General features: G+C 40.6%; 1 pseudogene; it reads left to right on the plus strand.

Moving 5' to 3' along the window:
- On the plus strand, positions 331-1,130 carry LOC100524157 (annotated as a pseudogene).

The following is a 22,369-nucleotide window of genomic DNA, read 5'->3' on the forward strand; positions in this document are numbered from 1 at the left end:
AATATTTGCAATAGCCAAGACATGGAAACAACCTACATGTCCATCGACATTGGAGTGGATCAAAAAGATGTGGTATATATATACACAATGGAATATTACTCAGCCATTAAAAAGAACGAAATACCAGCATTTTTAGCAACATGGATGGACCTAGAAATTATCATGCTAAATGAAGTCAGCCATACAATGAGATGCCAACATAAAATTCTTTCACTGACATATGGAATTTGACAAAAGGACAGACCGAACTTCTTTGCAGAACAGATGCTGACTCACAGACATTGAAAAACTTATGGTCTCCAGAGGAGACAGTTTGGGGGGATGGGGGGATGTATTTGAGTTATGGGATGGAAATCCTGTGAAATTGGATTGTTATGATCATTATATAACTACAGATGTAATAAATTCATTTGAGTAATAAAAAACTAAATTAATAAAAAACAAAGAACAACACAGGGTCGTATGAGAATTAATAATGTTCCAGAAGAAGGAGAAAATGAAGTAAATAATGAATTGGAAAATCGAATATCTTTGTTTTTGCTGAGGCAATCCCAATACTGAAAACCTTAAGTGATGCCACAAAAAAATTTGTATCAGAGAATAAAAAATTACCAATAGAAAATACTACAGATTGTCTAAGCACCATGGCTAGTGTGTGCAGAGTCATGCTTGAAACACTGGAATACAGAAGTCGATTTACAGATTAAGAGACAGTGTCATTCTGCTTAAGGGTAATGGTGAACATAATACTCTATGACCACATACATCAAGTGGGAGCATTTGCCAAAACTTCAAAAATTGATATGAAAGGTTGTATCAAAGCTCTTAAGGACCAGCCTCCTAATAGTGTAGACGGTCTTCCTCATGCTCTCAGGTACACAATTAAACATTAGAATGATAGGACTACCTCCAAGCAGATTAAATTCATGCTGCGTAACAGTTCTGGGCTAAGCACCTGCTGTAGACAGAAGACAGTGTTCTGCAGTGACTGAGAATGAACAGCTTTTAGTGATTGTAATTATGATCTCATTTACTCTAGCTTTTTATTTCTTTCCTCTGTTCCTTTTCCCTCTTTTTCAATAAGGTTCTTTCTTGTTCTTTTTTTTTTTTTTTTTTTTTTTTTTGGTCTTTTTTTTGTCTTTTTGGGGCCACACCTGCAGCATATGGAGGTTCCCAGGCTGGGGTCTAATTCAGAGCTGTAGCTGCAGGCCGATGCCACAGCCACAGCAACATGGGATCTGAGCTGCATCTGCAACCTACACCACAGCTCACGGCAATGCCAGATCCTGAGCGAGGCCAGGGATTGAACCTGCAACCTCATTGTTTTTAGTCAGATTTGTTTCCACTGCGCCATGACCAGAACTCCATATTCTTGTTTTTAAGACTTCTTTTCTATGCCAAAATCAGAAAAGTTATACTCTGAAGGGAACTTGTCCTTTCAAACAGGCCCTTTAAGGCAGCTAATTATGCATTGCATTGGGGTTTCCACTGAGAAAAATTCTGTGACTTCTGCCAATTTTGCAGGTACCATAGCTGGTGATATGCACATTGTAGAATAAGTGGAAAGATCTCTCCACCTCTGACCAGGGCTTAGCAAACTCATCTGTGAGCCAGGCCTCCCACCACCTGTTTTGTATGGCCTGTGGACTAAGAATACTTTTTACATTTTAAAAAAGTTGACAAAAATCAAGATAATATTTTGTAGAATGTGTAAAATACGTGAAATTGAAATTTCAGTGCCCATAAATAAAATTTTATTGGAACACACACACACACACACACACACACACACACAAATAAGTCAGACAGAGAAAGACAAGTACTCTATGATATCATTTATATGTTGAATCTAAAAAATACAGCAAATTAGTGAATATAACAGAAAAGAAGCAGACTCACAGATGTAGAGAACAAACTAATAGTTACCAGCAAGAAGAGGGAAGTGGAGAAGAGCAATATAAAGGTTGGGGAATAAGAGGTACAAACTGTCAGGTATAAAATAAGCTACAAGATATATTATACAACAAGGGAGAGGAATATAGTCAATATTTTATTATAACTATAAATGCAGTAAACCCTTAAACACTGTGCATCACTATATTGTACACTTGTAACTTATATATTATAGCAACTATACTTCCATAAACACACACAAACGAAACAGAGCAGTTTTGGATTCACAGCAAAACTGAACAGAGAGTACAGAGTTCCAAGACACCCCACCCCTCTCATGTACAGTCCCCCCCCCACTATCAATGTACCCCTAACTTAGCAGAGTGGTACATTTGTTACAGTTGATGAACCAACACTGACACATCATTGCCACCCAAAGTCCAAAGTTGATATTAGGGTTCACTCTTGGTGCTGCACATTCTATGGGTTTGGACAAATGTATAATGATGTATATCTATCCTTATATTATCTTACAGAATAATTTCATTGCCCTAAAAATCCTCTGTCCTAAGCTTCATCATCCATCCCCCTTCAACATCTGACAATCACATCGTTTTTTTCCAATTTAATAATTATTTTTTTAAGAAAAGTTTTAGGTTTACAGCAAAATTTAGAGGAAGGTACAGAGATTTCACATATACTCCCTGCTTGTATCCATCACTACAGTATCATGCAGAGCAGGTCCACGGACTTAAAAACCCTGTGTGCTCTACCTATTCATTCTTCTCCCCTCCCTCAGCCCCTGGCAACCACTGACTTTTTTTTTTTTCCTGTCTCCACAATTTTGTCTTTTCCAGAATGTCACATGGTTGGAATCACACATCACATATCCTTCGCAAACTGGCTTCTTCCACTTAGCCATACACATCTAAGTTTCTCCCATGTATTTTCTTGGCTTGCTAGAACCTTTGTTTTAGCTCTGAATAATATTTCATGTACCACATAGAATACATTTTTTAAGTCAAATTGTTTACATAGACAGGGGCTTCACATACCCAAGGGGGCTGCTTTGTCCTGAGGCATCAGGAAAAATTTAAATTCTATCCAGTATACTCCTTTTAGGTAAGCAAAGAATTTATATGATAAAGTCAATTTTATGGGGTTTTTGAAAAATATAAAGGGAAATGTGTTAAGTGCCCAGTACAGAAAGTAAAATAAATAGTAGACAGACTTCTATTACTGCTACTATGATGATGATGATAATGATAAAAGATTTCTATTCCAGAAATTAAAATAAAAGCTTTTATTCTTAAGAAGAAAAAACTTAACTACTGAAAGTTATTTCACCTATATGACCTTATCTCATCTTTACAGAATTCTGCAATGCAGGTATTATTTTCATTCCTGATTTTCAGATGATAAAACCGAGTCTCAGAGACTCAGTTGTCTCACCTCTTGTAATCTTCAGAATTGCCACTTGAACCCAAGTCTTCTCATATCAAATCTGGTACAGTCTGCATTACAAAATAATTCCATTCTCCAAGGTTCCAAATAGTCAGGCTTTTATTACACAATTCAGCAATTTTCAGAATGTGGTTCCTAGACCAGCAGCATCAGCACCACCTGCTGAAAATGCAAATTCTTGGGCCCCATGTCTGATCTACTGAGGGTCAGGTTGAGCAATCTGTGTTTTTACTAGCCCTTCAGTTTATTCTGATATATACTAAAGTTAGAGAACCACTGATCTAAGACAGTGGTCTTTTCTTCTAACTGCTTACAATCCCGTGATTAAAGAAAAATAAGATATAGCCACACAATGCCATTTACACAATGATTCAATGATTAAAATAACATTTTTATTTGAGGGAAATCTGAAACAACAAACTCATTTAAAACTTTGTTCTCTAATTATTTGGATTTTTCTACTCAACAAAAAGCACAACATATTACATCTATGTAGGGAAAAAAGAAGTCAAAACATGAGGGGTCTGGAATGAGTTTCAGCAGGGCAAAAGTAAGACAATCATGATGGTTTTCAGAGTTCCCTCTCCTCTTATTTTATCTACAATTGCTTAAGCAGGACTTTGAAAGATTAGCTCTACTATCAGTGTTCCTCCTTCTCATAGATCATATCCTCAGAGAACACAACTGCAAAAGGCCAGGGTGATGAGATTAAGGTGTCTCACAGTTGGAACAAAGACAAATGGGATGTGGCATTTCATAGGTTGAGCAGGGCAAAGGGAGAGCTGACATTTTATATGTTACAGATACTGCTTACTGATAATTCTCCACATTGTTTCCAGAGCCAGGAATAGAGGGCAAATGTGCTCTTCCTAATTTATCATCTACATATGTCCTGATGGCTTAGATCAACATCAAGGAGCAATTGGGGAGGGCAAAGATTCCTGCCAGCTGCTGCCCCAGAGGTCTGACTGTCACTGTGCATTATCAGAACGAAACAATCAGTCTAGCTTTGAAAAAGGCCCTGACGAAGACTCTGGCAGAAAGCATCTCTGAGCATACAGCCTGTTGCAAATCTATTAGAGACAAGCAATTCAAAGGAGATTTAGGAGAGGAGGTGAAGCTAATGGCACTTGTATCAGAAGCCAAAGTCTAGGGAAGGCTGGTTCCCCCAATTAGCCCTAGGCCTCCCTTGCTGCTCTAGTTTGCAGCCTCTTCAAACGTCAGGATAAACTCCAGATGAGGCTGGGGCTGTTCCAGCTCTGCAGGGAGAGAGCTCTACCTTAGCAAGGGCAGACAGAGGCCCTAATGACCATCCTGTCATAGGTACAGCGAAGTACGTTTCTGGCCTGAACCTTGCCCCTTAAAGGCCCTAAAGAGCTGTGAAGCCTGTGCCCTGGTCACAGTTGGCAGATGATTTAACACTAAAGAGGCTTTTTCTATTAGATTACTGGAGGACAATTCTTGGCATTACAGAAATGCCTTCTAGCAGAGTGGAGGGAATGAGGTGAACATTTACTGAGCATCAACTATGTGCCAGGCCATTTCCAAACACTAACTTGTTTTATCCTTACAACAACCTCATTAAGCAGACAATTCTGTCCCTGGTTTTCAGATAGGAAAACAAGGCAGAGAAAGGTTACTTACTCCAGGTCACACAGCTTGCAAGTGCAATAGCTAGAACACAAACTCAAATCTAGGTTGAAAGTCCCTCCTCCTGTCACTACTATACAGAAGAGGCCCAGTGGGTTAATCATCTGTCTCTGAGAGGCCACTGCAGGCCTTCCTGTGTGAGCTGTGGCCCACAGGTCAAAGGCAATTACTGTACATCTCACCTGCGCCATCTTTCTTGGTCTGAAAACATAGATTCCAATTATGCTGTCCAGAGAGAAGAATCATGTGCTTCTACCACCACAGAAGGGGTTGGAGATGAAAGACCTGAGTTGAGAGTTTTTCTCACGGATGATCGGAATGATTTCCGTCTACTCCTCTTCCTCCACCCAAACTCTTTCCTCCATATTACCCCCTTATATGCCAGGTAAATAGAAATCCTCATCAATTTCTTTTGTTATCTTCTAATGAGGAACAAACCAGCAAACAAACAAACAAAGGCTGAGGAGAATGAGCTCTTTATTGCAAAGGTAACCAAACAACATTTGCTGCAATCTGCTTATTTCAGCATGATCCTCTAAGTGCCCTCTTCCTTGCCCTGGACACATAATCATAATCATAATCATCGGTGATATTTCAGCCAGTTAATCATTCATTTGTGATTGTCTAAGTAGTCTTAAGAACTGTTTTCTGCGCAGTTTCTTTTCTCATTTTCAAGTTGGCCAAAGTAACTTCTTGTAGAAGTAGATTCCGCTCTTGGGTATATACCTATCATTCCCCACTGGAGATTTATTTAACTGTTATTATGTATTTAACTAACTACACTATTAGTTATACTTCACCTATAATTACATCCTTCCTTTAATAATCTATTTGCAAGGACAACTGCATGATAGAATCTAGTCCTAGGGCAGGGTTCCTGCAAAGCACTACTCCAGAGTACCACTTGCAAGGCAGAACAAACAATCTAGAACAGAATAGGAGGTGGGATTTTGCAGGCAGCCCAGCATATCCTCTGCCATGGCTTAGAGGTAGGAATACTCACCCTCATCTGTGTGAGACCTGATTTTACTATGGCCATTTGGGCAAACAAATCTACTTTCTGAATTTCTCCTAAGGAAATAAAGACATGCATACACTGCAGGGGAGGGGGGCATCAGTCTCCAGGATACAGTACACTTATTTATAACCATTATTTGTGCTCTATCCTCAATAGGTAGAATATCTGGGGGTTAGGAAATAATAAATTGCTATGTTGCCATCACTGCCCATGGCTTCACCTCTGGCCTCAGTGAGTTAGAAATCCTACTGCCCAAGAGAACAATAGACAAGGAAAGAAGTTACCATTCTGGCAGGAGTAACTGAACCAGAGTATCAGAAAGCAGGGCTGCTCTTACACAACGGGGGCAGAAAGGAATATCTTTGCTACCTGGATGATCCACTGGAACACTGTAATATTTCTTTGGCAAATTTGGAAAGAAAATAGGTAAACGCAGCAGCCACAGCAAGAGAAGGGCATGATGGCCAGAGGCCCAAGGCTCCTCAGGGAAAGCCCCCCAAGAGCAAGACAAATCTAGAATGGGTAATAGAAAAGAGAGATTATGAACATCAGCTGTGATCCCAAGGACAGCTGCCACCATAGAGCTAATAACATCCCACTTTTCCTCAAAAAAGAGTCCAGTCAGGATCCTGGACAAGCTGTTCCCACATGAGGTAAACTTAGCATGGTAAGCAAGTTGGTCCAAGCAATGCAAGAGGTAGATTTTAGTGGACACTGTGGTGTACCGACAAGAGTCATCTCCCACTTAGTTACCACCACCCCAGCCCTACACACACACAAAGAACCAAGGTGAAAAGGCACTTATTCTCCAGACTGTCAGGATGGGTTCACTGCTGACAGTGTCAGCCACAGCTGGGTCCCTCCCCTGAAACTGTCCAAGGCCTAAGGGAGCTTCCTGGCTCAAGGTAATCCTCTCTCTAGGGGAGGGCTGCATCCTACCACTGATCAATGAGGGAAACAGAGACCCAACCTCCTTACCTAAGTGAGGAACAACTCTGAAAGGCCATTCCAGTTCCAGATCTCCTCAGAGGATTCGCTAAGAACTTCACTGTTACTGCACAGCAGGTTGAATGCTCCGCTTCTCAGACCTCCTGCTGCCTTCACTCATGCACAGGTGCTTTCCCAAGAGCACTCCCTGGTAAACTCTATGCACTTAATTCTCTATCTCAGGTCTGGTTTTCAGGGTACCAACCTAAAATAGCTGGAAGTAATCCCTAAGTGGGGAGATTACTGAAGGTTATTTCTCCTTTGTGCTTATTTACATTTTTTGATTTTTCAACAGTAAACATATTGCTTCTGTAGTAAGAAGACTAAACAAACATTACTTTTGTAGTAAGAGCTATATACACATACATACATATATGCATGTATATAAAGTTTCTTAAAGTCACTAAGTTCAGGCGAAAAAAGCCATTTTGGATGATCTATAAAATGAACATAAGACAAAACCAACATAAGCAGATTAAACATATTAGTCTGAATACACGTTTCTCCGAGGAAGACACACAGATGGCCAACAAGCGCATGAAAAAATGCTCCACGTCATTCACTGATTATTAGAGAAATGTACATCAAAACTACCATGAGATACCACCTCACACCAGTCAGAATGGCCATCATTAATAAGTCCACAAATAACAAGCGCTGGAGTGGGTGTGGAGAAAAGGGAACCCTCCTGCAGTGTTGGTGGGAATGTAAGCTGGTATAGCCGCCATGGAGAACAGTATGGAGGTACCTTAGAAAACGATACACAGAACTACCATATGACCCAGCAATCCCACTCCTGGGCATGTATCCAGACAAACCTTCCTTGAAAAAGACACATGCACTCTCTCATGTTCACGGCAGCACTATTCACAATAGGCTAAGACATGGAAACCACCCAAATGTCCATCAACAGATGACTGGATTAGGAAGCTGTGGTATATACACACAATGGAATACTACTCCACCATAAAAAAGAACGACATAATGCCATTTGCAGCAACATGCATGGAACTAGAGACTCTCATCCTGAGTGAAGTCAGTCAGAAAGAGAAAGACAAATACCATATGCTATCACTTATATCTGGAATCTAATGTATGGCACAAATGAACCATTCCACAGAAAAGAAAATCATGGACTTGGAGAACAGACTTGTGGTTGCCAAGAGGGAGGGGGAGGGAGTGGCATGGATGGGGTGCTTGGGGTTAATAGATGCAGACTATTGCCTTTGGAACAGATTAGCAATGAGATCCTGCTGTGTAGCACTGGGAACTATGACTGCTCACTTATGATGGAGCATGATAATGTGAGAAAAAAGAATGCATACATGTATGTGTAACTGGGTCTCCATACTGTACAGTGGAAAACTGACAGAACACTGTAAACCAGCTATAATGGAAAAAAATAAAAATTAGTATATAAAAAAAATTAAAAAACAGACATTAGTAAAAAAAGAAATTGATAGGCAAAAAGACACATCCTACCAAAAAAAACTTATAAAGCCTGACATGAAAAAATTATAAAATATGTATTATTATAACAAAACTATATTGTCATATATTATTATATATTAGGTAGAATATGCATATGTTATATACATTAGGGGTTTTATTACATATATAGTAAACAGTACTATAATTAAAGAAGTTCAACTGTTATTTTAAAACTTTTCTCATAAAAAAGGTACTTGTCTCAGACAGATTTAAAGTCAGTCCTACCAAACTTCTAGAGGAAAAAGTAATTACTGATGAGGATGTGGCTGAACAGAACTCTTACACTTTTAGGGAAAGTAAACTGATATAGCAGTTTGAAAAAATATTTAGTATTATATTTCCCATATTTTAAAATCTATTTTAAAGCTTTTTAAATCCAAGGTTTATATGCACATTTTGTCCTCCAGCAGCATATTTTTGTCACTTTCATATATTTCCTGCAAGGTTTGTCACTCGTTTATTAAGGATTCCATTTCTCCCATCACATCTTTAATTTCCAAGAGCTGATATTAATTATAGTTAAATGCATGTTTTTAGTTTGGAGCTCTTATTTATTTATTTATTATTTATTCATTTTTGTCTTTGGGGGTCCACACCTGCGGCATCCATGGAGGTTCCCAGGCTAGGGGTCCAATCGGAGCTGTAGCTGCTGAACTACACCACAGCCACAGCAATGGGAGATCTCAGCCGGTTCTATAACCTACATCACAGCTCACAGCAATGCCTGATCCTTAACCCACTGAGTGCGGCCAGGGACTGAACCTGTGTCCTATGGATACTAGTCGGGTTCGTTAACCAATGAACCACAACGGGAACTACTCGTTGGAGGTTTTATACTTCCTACATATATCTAAAATCATTCCATCTATTTGTTTTGCTCTTTTTCATACTAAAGATTTTTGTCCCTCAAATGTCTCCTTGACTTAATGCTCATTTTTTTTTCCTGTCTGATTTTTTTTTCTTTTATTACATTTTCTGTTTTTTTTCCCCCCACCTTACAGCATGGGTACCCAATTACACACACATGTATCCATAATATTTTCTCCCATTGTCGTGCTGCGTTTTAAGTATCTAGACATAGTTCTCAGTGCTACACAGCAGGATCTCATTGTTAGTCCATTCCAAAAGCAATACTTTGCATCTGTTAACCCCAAGCTCCCAATCCTTCCCACTCCCTGCCCCTCCCCCCAGGCAACCACAAGTCTATTCTCCAAGTCCATGACTTTCTTTTCTGTGGAAAGGTTCATCTGTGCTGTTTATTAGATACCAGATATGAATGATATCATAGGGTGTTTGGCTTTCTCTTTCTGACTGACTTCACTCAGGATGAGAGTCTCTAGTTCCATCCACGTTGCTGCAAACGGCATTATGTCATTCTTTTTTGTGGCAGAGTAGTATTCCATTGTGTATATACACCACAGCTTCCTAATCCAAATGTCTGTCAATGGACATTTGGGTGGTTTCCATGTCTTGGCTATTGTGAATAGAGCTGCAATGAACATGTGGAGGCATGTGTCTTTTTTAAGGAAAGTTTGTCTGGATGTATGCCCAAGAGTGGGACTGCTGGGTCATGTGGTAGTTCTATGTACAGATTTCTAAGGTACCTCCATACTGTTTTCCATAGTGGTTGTACCAGCTTACATTCCCACCAACACTGCAGGAGGGTTCCCTTTTCTCCACACTCCCTCCAGCACTTGTTATTTGTGGACTTATTAATGATGGCCATTCTGACTGGTGTGAGGTGGTGTCTCGTGGTAGTTTTGATGTGCATTTCTCTAATAATCAGTGAGTGACGTGGAGCATTTTTTCACGCGCTTGTTGGCCATCTGTGTATCCTCCTTGGAAAAATATCTATTCAGGTCTTTTGACCATTTTTCCACTGGGTTGTTGGCTTTTTTGCTGTTGAGTTGTATAAGGTGCTGGTATATTCTAGAGAGTAAGCTCTTGTCAGTTGCATCATTTGAAACTATTTTCTCCCATTCTGTAAGTTGTCTTTTTGGTTTCCTTTGCTGTGCAAAAGCTTGTCCGTTTGATTAGGTCCCATTGGTTCATTTTTGCTCTTACTTCTGTTGCTTTGGGAGACAGACCTGGAAAAATATTCATAAGGTGGATGTCACAGAATGTTTTGCCTATGTTCTCTTCCAGGAGTTTGATGGTGTCTTGTCTTACATTTGAGTCTTTAAGCCTTTTCGAGTTTATTTTCGTGCCTGGCGTGAGGGTGTGTTCTAGTCTCATTGATGTGCATGCAGCTGTCCAGGTTTCCCAGCAATTCTTGCTGAAGAGATGGTCTTTTAACCATTTTATGTTCATTTTTTAAAGACCTATGACTAAAGGCCTGGTGAGCTTGCCAACTGTGAACTTCCTTGAAGGGTGACATAGGTGGGCCATCTCTGCTGGGAAAAGTGCCATGTCATTTTCTTTAGGTCTTTCCACATGCGCTGGTCAGCTCCCCCAGAGAAGACTCTTCCAAAATCTTGGCTTGGTTCCCAGTGTTCTAAAAAGTGAACTGGGTGGCTCTCTCAATATTTAACAGGCATACACTCTACTAATCTTCCTGTTTCTCTTTGCTAATTGTGTCTAATTGTGTCTAGAATCCTTCAGTCTAGAATTCTTACCCTCTCTGGAAAGCAATTCTGCTAGCTGTGAAGAACAATTACTCATGGGTGTAGCATAGAGAAGGCAATTTGGGAACTTATCTGATTCTTTAAAAGCTTTCAATCAATTTGCTATATTTCAGCTAGGTCCTTTCATCTCATCTTTCAGAGGTACCCATCATGAAGCCTTTTGAAGATTCTGCAGCACAAATTAAGATGGTTCTCTGATTCCTACCCACTTTGTATCCCTCACCCCATCTTAGATTTGGCTTAGTTCTACAAAGTAACACTCACCATCTACTTTGCAGATTTTATTTTATTTTATTTTTTATTTATTTATTTAATTTTTTGGTCTTTTTTTGTCTTTGTTGTTGTTGTTGTTGTTGCTATTTCTTGGGCAGCTCCCGCGGCATATGGAGGTTCCCAGGCTAGGGTCGAATCGGAGCTGTAGCCACCGGTCTACGCCAGAGCCACAGCAACGCGGGATCCGAGCCGCGTCTGCAACCTACACCACAGCTCACGGCAACGCCGGATCGTTAACCCACTGAGCAAGGGCAGGGACCGAACCCGCAACCTCATGGTTCCTAGTCGGATTCGTTAACCACTGCGCCACAACAGGAACTCCTACTTTGCAGATTTTAAATATGCACTGATATTGTTTCATCTCTTTTCCCCATCTCTGCATTTTTGCCTTTTTAAGAGCTTTAGTGCGGTTTTGAAAGAAAATAAAATGAGACGTATTAAATAAACATGCTTCCTTTATGAGAAAATGTGATTTTAAGAAATGAAAATGTGGAGTCTATTACAAACAGTTTTGCTCCTAACCTCCTGACATGGGTACCAGAACAGATGTGCTGATTCATGGCAGAACTGACATAACTGCACAAATCTAGAAGTAACCAGTAGATGAATCTTAGAAACACAATGGTTAATTTCTTACAAGTTGCAAAAGCATGCAAACAGTATGAAATTAATTTAGTCAGTTCAAAAAAAAAAAACATTAAAAAAATCAAAGCAGTAGTTACCCTTGGTTGGGGGAGATAGTTGAAACTGGGGCTGAAAATGGAGAACTTCAACAGTATTGGTGACTGTTAAGAATACCCAGAAGCAAACCCTGATGCAAGAATTTGAGGCTAAGTACAGCTGACCCTTGAACATGGGTTTGAACTTCTTAGGTCCACTTACGCATGGATTTTTTTTTTTTTTTTTCTGTAGTAAATTTTTAGTGCTACATGATCTGAGGTTGGTTGAATCCGTGGATGCAGAACCACAGACCTGGAGGAAACACGAATATGGAGGACCCACAAATACAGGGTGCTAATACAAGCTGTATGTGAATTTTTGACTGCTCAGAGGGTCTGCCACCCTAACCTCACTTTGTTGAAGGATCAAACTGTATCTTATTTGGAGATTATCCCAGGAAACACTGGTAAAGGAGTAAGGAAATGAAATGGAAAGGGAAAGGTAGGAAGTTAAACAAGGGTGACTTAATAACCAGTTTATTACCATGAGCAACCAATGCTCAGTTTCACTGGGAACTCTTGAAGACTGCATAGAATATATCTCAAAGGCATCCTGAGGGGCAAGGAAGCTTGGATGTTTAGCTACCAGCTCCTGTCCATTATGAGTTGTGGGCTGCTCCTGGTGGTCTTGATGCCCTGGCTCTTCCAGCACGCCCTGCCTGCAGGGGCTAAGCACGTTTCTGTGATCATAGGAAAGCCTGAAAGCAAAAGCACCTTTGGGTGCTTACAGCAGATGTCATTAGTGCTTTCCAGGAACAATGAGTACAAATGGCACAGGACTGCTACAGTGCTACTCTCCTTTTTAAAGTAGAAGGGGCTAAAATGAGATTTATTTGGTTATTCTTTATGCTATATATGTGAAATGTTTTCTTTCATATCAATGCTAATGTTAATAAAACATTAAATAAACTTGTACATGTTTTTTAGATTCCCATTTTATTCTTTGCAAAATGTTTGCTAGATAGGGGTTTACTTTCACTGACCTTCTGCTCACTCACGGCAATGGGGCCATAAACTCCCTGGTGTCACTGGGCCCTAAGTTATTTTTTGAACAAGTTAGCCTTTCACTGCAGGAGGCCTATTATAACTGGGTTTAAATATGGTCATTTATACAGCAGCAGGAACTGATATGCAAGATGTCTTTAGACAACGTATTTCAGGAAAACATCATGGAGTGAAATTCAATTCAACTTATGTGTTTGTTTTTGTATTAAATGGGTCATTTTTACATAGTAAAATTTTTGGTATGTGGGGTCTCAGAGGTCATATGCCTTGGGCTAAGATAACTTTTTGGATTATAACCATTTCAAATGCCAATTATGCTCTTTCAAGCAGGAATGGTCCTATAAAATCCTCCTTTCTGTGGCCAGCATATTACAGTTTAGTTTATTTAGTTTACTAAGCCAAATGCATTATAGGTTGTACTTATGGAGCAGGGTCATTCAACTGGCCAAGGCAAACAGAGCTGACAACTGAACACTCTGCAGAACAATACAATGAAGTTGGACGCAAGAAGAAAACTCAGTGTGATTTGTACTGGGTTACACAAATAGGCTGACAATGCCTGAACTGATTTTTGACAATAGTCTCTGACCACTCTAAATCACTGAAGCCAACTGTTCCGTAAGAAGCAAGCTAAACAGACAGCAAATATTTACTGATTAAATTACCCCTTTAATACATTCACTTAAAAAAAACCTCTGAAAATAAATTTCAAAAAAAAAAAAAATCACCATGTCTACATTGACATGCCTATCGAACTCCTTGATACAAAGTTTAACTTAATCCTTTGTTAACACTATCTCTAAGGCAGCTGAACAATAATAAAAACACTTTTTACAAAGGAACTGACAATCCAACTAGCTTGAAGGGTCCTTAATTTTGCTTTGAACAAGATCAGATTCATCATTCTACTTCTACTTCATTCTAATGTAACAGGTCTCTGTTTACATTGACAAACTGATCACAAACTATGGAACCAGCAGTTTCAGAACAGCTCACAAGATTCTGACTCTACACAGGTGCAGATGTAAGTAGAACAGAAGAGCTGGTAGCATGACAATGTTTTATGGGACACTCCTAACAGGAAAGTAGAATGCACTGTGGCTCCCTTTCATTTTACATGTCAAGCTGTGCTCAGGGCCTGCTTGGTGAGGCAGACCAATTTAGAATTCTCTTTGTGACTCTAAACATTTCCATTTAACAGTCATTAGTTTAACCATCTCTTAAAATGAATTAATCATTACCATGTCTTTATTCTCGTTCATACACAACCCCAATAGACGAACGGATGGGTTGATGGGTGGATGGGTAGATGGACAGATGGATAACTATAAACTGGAAATTTCACTGATGCAGCAATATACAAAACACATTTCAAAGTGAGCTGCTGAGGTGTTCCTGTTGTGGCACAACAGTATCCATGGCTTCTCTGAATCACCACGATGCAGGTTTGATCCCCCACCAACCCAGCACAGGATCCAGCATAGCCTCAGCTACACCGTAGGTCACAACTGTGAGGCTTGGGAACTCCATTTGCCATGGAGCAGCCAAAAAAAAAAAAAAAAAAAAAAAACAGTGAGCTGTTGGAGCATAGAGCCTAAATGTCAACATAGATATAAAAGATGGTGGCAACTGAGAGCATTTTTTGAGGATTATTTCACTGGAAAGAAAGACGTATTATGGGGGAACAATGATGTGGGTTTTTTGCAATATTCTTCAAGAGAATCACGGAACTCAATATCTCCTGCACTAATTTTGTCTTTTTTGTTTTGTTTTGTTTTGCTTTTTAGAGCCACACCCGAGGCACATGGAAGTTCCTAGGCTAGTCGTCGAATCAGAGCTATAGCTGCCGACCTGTGCCACAGCCACAGCAACGCCAGATCTGAGCCAAATCTGAGACCTACACCTACCTCATGGAAATGCTGTATCCCCAACCCACTGGATGAGGCCAGGGATTGAACCCACATCCTCATGGATACGGGTTGGATTCATTTCTGCTGCACCACAACCAGAACTCCAGCACTAACCTTGTCTTTAAAATTTTTCTATCTTGTTCATCATGCTTTTTTGCATTAATATTTATTTTTGCATTAAAATACTGTTTATTTATTGCAGAGGGGTTTTTTGGTGGTGGGGTGGATTGCTTTTTAGGGCCACTGCCATCATATGGAAGTTCCCAGGCTAGGGGTCAAATCAGAGCTATAGCCCTCAGCCTATGCCACAGCCACAGCAACAAGGGATCCAAGCTGTGTCTGTGACCTGCATCACAGCTCATGGCAACATCGGATCCTTAACCCACTGAGTGAGGCCAGGGATCGAACCCACATCCTCATGGATAGTAGCTAGATTCGTTTCCACTATGCCGCAATGGGAACTCCTATTGAGTTTTGGTTTTTTTTTTTGGTTTTTTTTTTGGGGGGGTTGACACCCTCTTTAATTCTGCACTCAAGGCCTCACTAGCTTCACCGCAGTCTGAGTCCTGACTGAGGGGCACAAGGTCATAATGCCTGGCCCTCACCTATACCTGCTAAAGCAATCTATGACAGCAGGACATGGGTGGGTGACTAGGAAGGTACTGCACTCTCCTCTAATACTAAGTCAAAAGGATGGGAATTCTAGAGACTAGATGAAAGCTAATGGTAGAAAGATCCACCTGGGATCATTTAAAAGGTATCCTGTCCAACAGGATGGTCTGAGAAGAGTGAAGACAACCTAGGAATAACTGTTGCAAGGCAGAAGTCAAGGCGCAATGGGAGTAGCCAACTGAAGGTGAGGCACTGCCACAGGTGGAGAGTGAGACTGAGGGACAGGTGACCCCTATCAGAGGAGAGGGGTCCCACTCCTCTGCCCTCCTCCCTACTGTACAGTCCTAGGGGTTAAGCAAGAAGGTTTAGAGCATACTCTTCCCTGAAGACTGTAGGCATGCAAACAGCCAGGCCTGGAATGAAGGTGAGGTGGGTAGGAGGGATCTTAACTGAATAAAGAGCAAAATATTCTTCAATACGGTAGATAAAAGATTTCTGAATACTACATTAAAACTATAATTTTGATATTAAAGTGACCTTAGGACTCAAGGCCATACTGTAATACTCCAGTGGCACCACTCTCATTATAATCTATTGGAGCTGGGCTGCAGGAGTCTATCATTTACAAAGACTACAGTGTAAATGGTGCCCCCTAAGATTGTGTGACTTGGAGGCCTTGATAGAACATTTTATTATTTAAATGGTCCAAAAAACCATGGGAATTAAAACCAAGGCTTTTATGGAGGGAAAGGAAATAAAACTTCTCCCAGTGAAGGATAAAGACAAAAATAAATTTCCATTTCAGTTAAACTCCACACATTGTGCTTATTCAACTTATGGTTACAGAAGGATGGACAGGCTAAAGAAGGGGTGAATTAAAAAAAAAAAAATAGATAGTAAAAGGCAATTTAAGTTACTAAAGAGAGTGATTCCAGTTAAAATAATCTGTTTCCTTAATAGGGAGATGAGTTGAGAAGCAAATTCCTATCAAAAAGGGTGGAAATGGAGTTCCCGTCCTGGCGCAGTGGTTAACAAATCCGACTAGGAACCATGAGGTTGCGGGTTCGGTCCCTGCCCTTGCTCAGTGGGTTAACGATCCGGCGTTGCCGTGAGCTGTGGTGTAGGTTGCAGACGCGGCTCGGATCCCGCGTTGCTGTGGCTCTGGTGTAGGCTAGTAGCTACAGCTCCGATTCAACCCTTAGCCTGGGAACCTCCATATGCCTCTGGAGCGGCCCAAAGAAATAGCAAAAAGACGGAAAAAAAAAAAAAAAAGGGTCGAAATGTTCACTGGGGCAAATTTCAATGTCTGATTGAATGATGTTGTTTAGCAACTTTATCTCTATTTCAAAGGTTGGTCTCCCATACAGATGAACTAGATGAAAAGAGAATACTGTGCCCTGATGCCCTTGGGAGATACCATATCCATCTGTACATCTGTCATCTGTTGTCTTTGTATGCTATGCCAGTCCCTGATACTACCAGGGTGTTCCCACATACCTGCAGTTATCTTTTCTCCAATCTCATTTTCACCATCTTATTTTCAGTCCTCATGTCTCAGCAAGATTACAGTAATACTTAATTAGCCTTCTCTTCCAGATATGCCCCTCAAATCCTTTTTACATTTGGTGCCGAATGAAGCCTTCTAAAATACAAACCTGATCAAATGAAGACATATGTATGGGCATCTACAGACACACAAACACATGTGAGTATACACATATACATACCTACGTATTCGTATGCCTAAAAATTTATATACATAGACATGCATAGGAATATATAAAAATACACACACAAATACATGTAGTGTGTGAGTGTACACACATATACATATACTTAAAACTGAAAGAATCATATATAAAGATTATAGTAATTATGATCAGCCGGTGGGATTGAGTCCTTGATTAATCTATTTCTTCAGACTTTTTAATATTTTCTAAGTTATCTGCATTGACTGCTCATTAAAACAATTTTTAAAAATTTCTTAATGATACAGAACATTTAATGAAATAAGAAAATTAAGACAGTTGTTAATTTTTAAAGTATTTACAAAACAGCATATATAATATGATTTCATCTATATGTGTAAAACTTGTATTTTATATAAATGAATGGGTACGTGTATACATAAATACATCTATACACACACATATATAAATGCTAGCACTGATTACCTTAGGAGATGATACCCTGAGTAATTTTTACTTTTCTATGTGCTTAGCTATACATTCAAAATTGTCTACAGTGAGTAGATACAGTCATGGCACTCTCCCCACTAAGTGTGATTCTCTGTGGCAAGGAGATAAAGCTATATATTAAAGGTATAGCAAAACACATTCCCATTTTCTTGTTTCACTCATTTCGTTTTGAGGTCCATGGTCATTCCAGAGGCTAAACCTGCACTGATGTGCTGGTTAGAAGAAATGTTTCAGACTCTGCTTTATGATAGTATCATACTGTACTGATATGAAAATGAAATATACATATATTTTTTTGTCTTTTTGCCATTTCTTGGGCCGCTCCCGCGGCATATGGAGGTTCCCAGGCTAGGGGTCGAATCGGAGCTGTAGCCGCTGGCCTACGCCAGAGCCACAGCAACTCAGGATCGGAGCCTCATCTGCAACCTACACCAAAGCTCACGGCAACGCCGGATCGTTAACCCACTAAGCAAGGGCAGGGATTGAACCCGCAACCTCGTGGTTCCTAGTCGGATTCGTTAACCACTACGCCACGACGGGAACTCCGAAAATGAAATATATTTGCTTTGTTTTGAAAAATAAATAAATAAATAAAGGTACAGCAAAAACAACTGATGTTTTTCCTGCAACTGGTATCATTGTTAGGGGACCACTGACTGAAACTGCCCACCTTGGCCACACAGGACAACAGCCTTTGCATGAACTGTCTCACAGCAGGAGGCCCTGATAAGGAACAGAAGAATCTGGGAGACAATCAACCTCCCAGGATCCTTGGCGCTGCAAGCCATCTTGGCTGAGAGGTGTGTATGCCACCAAGAAGGAGCCCGGGCCAGACCAAGCACAGGCCAAGCAAGATGACGGGACAGAATCAACCTGGAAACTAACCCCATTCCCATAAAATTGGAGACAGCGAGCCATGTGGCAGAGCAGTTCTCCTGGGTTCCCTTACTCTGCTGCTCTCTGTCTGCATGCCTCTTCCCAATAAAGCCTCTTATTTTGTCAGTACTTGTCTCCTAAGGACAATTCATCTCTGAGTGATAGACAAGAGCCCACTCTCAGGCCCTAGAAGAGTCCGCCTTCCTGTAAAAACATGTTCTTTATTTCTGTAATACTCTTTCTCTATGAGATGACAATTTGCTTCTTTTAATCAAGGAGCCAAAGTCCTTTGTAGGATTTTACCAAGTCCTTTGTAGGATTTTAGCTCTGGAGCCAATTATCTGCAATTAACTTCCTTTTGGAAAGCTTGCAAATAGGTACTCCTCACCTAGGCTGCATAGCAGGTGAAACTGAGCAGAACCCTGTGGAGCTCTTGGGCACAAGTTCCGTGTCCCTCATTTCTCATTTTTAGGAAATAAGCTTCAGCCTGCTGGACCTTCCCTGAGTTCCAAAGGGTAAGTAACAACAATTGCTAATCATGGAAGAGAGGGGATGCAGAGACAAGGGAGGAACAGTCAAGAAACAATAGTGCAGCCTTTGGGCAGGGTCCTGGTTCCTCTTTAAGTAATACACATAACAGTGTCTTTGAGTTCTTCTATTGAACTAAAACCCCCAATGAATGAAAACAAGAGAGCAGGACCACCAGAACCAGTCCTAGGGCCACTGAACACTAACTGTGAAGAAGAATGAAAGCTTGCATCTATCCTGATCCTTATCTGTGGCTCTTCTTTCCACTTTCTACTATAGAACCACTTCCTATTCTCTCCCGCAAGGGAAGGCACAGTCTTCAGGGCATTAACCTGCTGTGGCCTCCATTTCCTGGCAATGCCATAAAGCTATTTTTTTTTTTCCTCCTTAGCGGAAAATTCTCTCTCCCTGTCTCTGTTCGGCACTGGTGGACAGAGGCCAACTTTCAGCAACACAGGCAGGAAGTCAAAATATTACACAAGATAAATCCATGACCTTGGTGTCAGAACAGAAAGCAGTGGGGTGAGGTGAGGATCAAGACGGCGGAATAAGAGGACCTGGAGCTCACTTCCTCCCACAAACACATCAAAAATACTTCTACAAAACGATTCTCATGGAAAACTAAAGTAGAAAATGGCATCAGTACTCCTATACAACCAAAGCTTCAAGAAAGACCTCCATGGAGTTCCTGCAGCAGCACAACAGCATCAGCAGTGTCTTGGGGAGCACTGGGCCATAGGTTTGATTCCTGGCCTGGCACAGTGGGTTAAGGATCCAGTGTTGCCAGATAAGGCAGAAGAGGAAGTCATCAATCCTTCATACAACAGCAAGCCTCATTCCACAAGCCTCATTTGCTTCAGCAATCACCTCCTTTGAGGCAGAGCCCAAACACAGAAGCAAAAGAGTCTGATCAATACTGGCCTTCAGAGCTTCTACTCCAACATCTGGGAGGCCGACCCCACCCTGACAGAGTGGCAACAGCTACAGAGCAGAGAGGGCCCCACCTCACAACCAAGAAAGGCTCTAGATACCACAACACCAATCACACCCCCTTTTAAGAGGATAAAAGCCAACACACCCTGAGGAAGGGTGTGGCTGGCATCCATACCAAAATCAGCCCTTGCATCAAAAACACTGGACAGATACTCTAAAAATAGAGCTATCATATGATCAGCAATCCCCACTCCTGGGCATATATCCAGGAAAAAAAAAAAAAAAACCAACAACTCTGGTCTGAAAAGATACATGCACCACAATGTTTACAGCAGACACAGAAACAACCCGAATGACCAACAACAGGTGACTGGCTTAAGAAGATGTGGTATATGTCTACACACACACACACACACACATACACACACACACATTACTCAGCCATAAAAAATAATGAAATTATGCCATTTGCAGTCCCATGAATGGGCCTAGAGATTACCACACTTAGTGAAGTCAGAGAAAGACAAACACTGTATGATATCACGTACATGTGGCATCTAAAAAATAATACAAATGAATCTATATACAAAACAGAAGCAGACTCACAGACACAGAAAATATACTTATGGTTACCAAAGGGGAGAGGGAGGGAGAAAGGGACAATTTAGGACTATGAGATCAACAGATAAAAACTACTATACATAAAATAGATAAGCAACAAGAAGTCACCATATAGCACAGGGAGTTATACTCAAAATCTTGTAATCATCTATAATGGAAAATAATCTGAGGCCAACGGGGACCTGCTGTATAGCAAAGAGAACGCTACCCAGTATTCTGTGATAATCGTTATGGGAAAAGAATCTGAGAGAGAATGGATATGTGTACATGTGTGCCTTGTAAAGCAACTATAGTTCAAAAAGCACTGGTGTACTATTCATTATCAAACAACCAGTTGGCTAGTCAATACTCATCACATCCTGTAGCCAGAGAAGGAAAAAGTGACACTTCTAGAGGGGCAATAAAAGCATTAATTAGAATACCTCAACTCATTCTGTGCACATAATCTATCAATTTTATGTCATCTCGAACCACAAATCTGAAAGTAGAAGAGCAGAAGAAACAAACAGGTTAATAATAGACTATTACAATCAATACAGTAAGTGGAAAGGAAAAGGGTTATGATGATGATACTGACATGAAGAAAACTTAGCCCAGGCAAAGAGGAAGGAAGGAGGCAAACCAGGCCTATTGGAACTGCTTCTGAAAGGCTGAGTGGATGCTATGCAGGAAAAGCATGGGGTGAGGGGGAGGATTTCCATGCAGAGGAAAGAGGATGTGCAGAGATAGAAATGTGAGAGATCATAGCACTCTGGTGAAGCAAGAGTAAAAGAGGGTGGACAAGAGAGGTAAGAAATTTAGAACTTTATGCTGACGGCAACAGCACGTCAGTGAATGTGAACAGGTGAGGACAGGAGACGGCCAAATTTGTATTTTATAAAGATAGTCTCTGGACAAACTGGATTCTGGGAGAGCAGGGAGTGGAAAATCATTTAGGAGATGATTATCGTTACCTAGGCGAAAAAGGGTGATTATCTGGGAATACAAAGGAGGAAGGGATGTATGCTTATGTGATATTAAGAGGTAAAAACTGTATTGACTTTGTTGATAAAATGGAAAGCCAAGGATAAAGGAGAAGAGAGACTTCAGAATGATTCCTAGGATGGCAGTATCATTCACTGATATAGGATGTACAAGAAGAGCACAAGGAAGGGTAGAAAGTCAAAATCCTTCCCGGTTTGTGGAGTTTGAGGAGCCAAAATAACACAGAGCAACTTGATAAGGAATGGGTACCCCGTAGGAGAGAGATCTGGGTTGTATCTTACAATTTTAGAGTCACACATAAGGAAACTGAAGACATGGGACTAGCAAAGACAGCCCACGTAGATTGTGTGGACTAAAAAGAGATCTTAAGGCGCAACCTCAAAATATAAAGTATTGGCTGAGGAAGAGTCGCCCAGGAAAGATCCAGAAAAGGACATGCAGAGAAGGAAGAGGAATATCAAGAAAGGATAAAGTCAAGAAAAGAAAAGGAGAATTTTCAAAGAGGGAGGAGTCAATGGTCTGGAATGCTATAACAACATAAAACAAGGGCCAAGGATTTGAGAACAAAATTTCATCAATGAAC

The sequence above is a fragment of the Sus scrofa genome, chromosome 8, assembly GCF_000003025.6.
Source record: "Sus scrofa isolate TJ Tabasco breed Duroc chromosome 8, Sscrofa11.1, whole genome shotgun sequence".
Taxonomy (NCBI): domain Eukaryota; kingdom Metazoa; phylum Chordata; class Mammalia; order Artiodactyla; family Suidae; genus Sus; species Sus scrofa.